The sequence below is a fragment of the Neopelma chrysocephalum genome, unplaced genomic scaffold, assembly GCF_003984885.1.
Source record: "Neopelma chrysocephalum unplaced genomic scaffold, ASM398488v2 Primary Assembly neopelma1_134, whole genome shotgun sequence".
Lineage (NCBI taxonomy): Eukaryota > Metazoa > Chordata > Aves > Passeriformes > Pipridae > Neopelma > Neopelma chrysocephalum.
In genome coordinates, this window is record NW_020897796.1 from 5,159 (window position 1) to 5,411 (window position 253).

Genomic DNA, 253 nt, shown 5'->3' on the forward strand with positions numbered 1-253 from the left:
TTCAGATTTTTGTTAATTTGGGACCAGTTCATTCAGATTTTTGTTAAATTTGGGACCAGACCAGTAATTTATGGTACTGGAAAAATCAATAGTGGCATTTCTAAGAAATAAATAGCAAAGTTTATAATAAAGAACAATGTTTATAATAAATAATATCTATAATATCTGATACTAGTGATGATAAAGATTTGTCATAAACAGTAATATTTCTAATGAATAAACCATATTGATAATAAATAATATTTCTAATAAA

General features: G+C 22.9%; 1 protein-coding gene across 1 annotated transcript in view; it reads right to left on the bottom strand.

Moving 5' to 3' along the window:
* The window catches only part of LOC113975151 (puromycin-sensitive aminopeptidase), a 32,684-nt gene that overhangs the window by 4,363 nt on the left and 28,068 nt on the right, over positions 1-253 (bottom strand). The window lies entirely within an intron of this gene.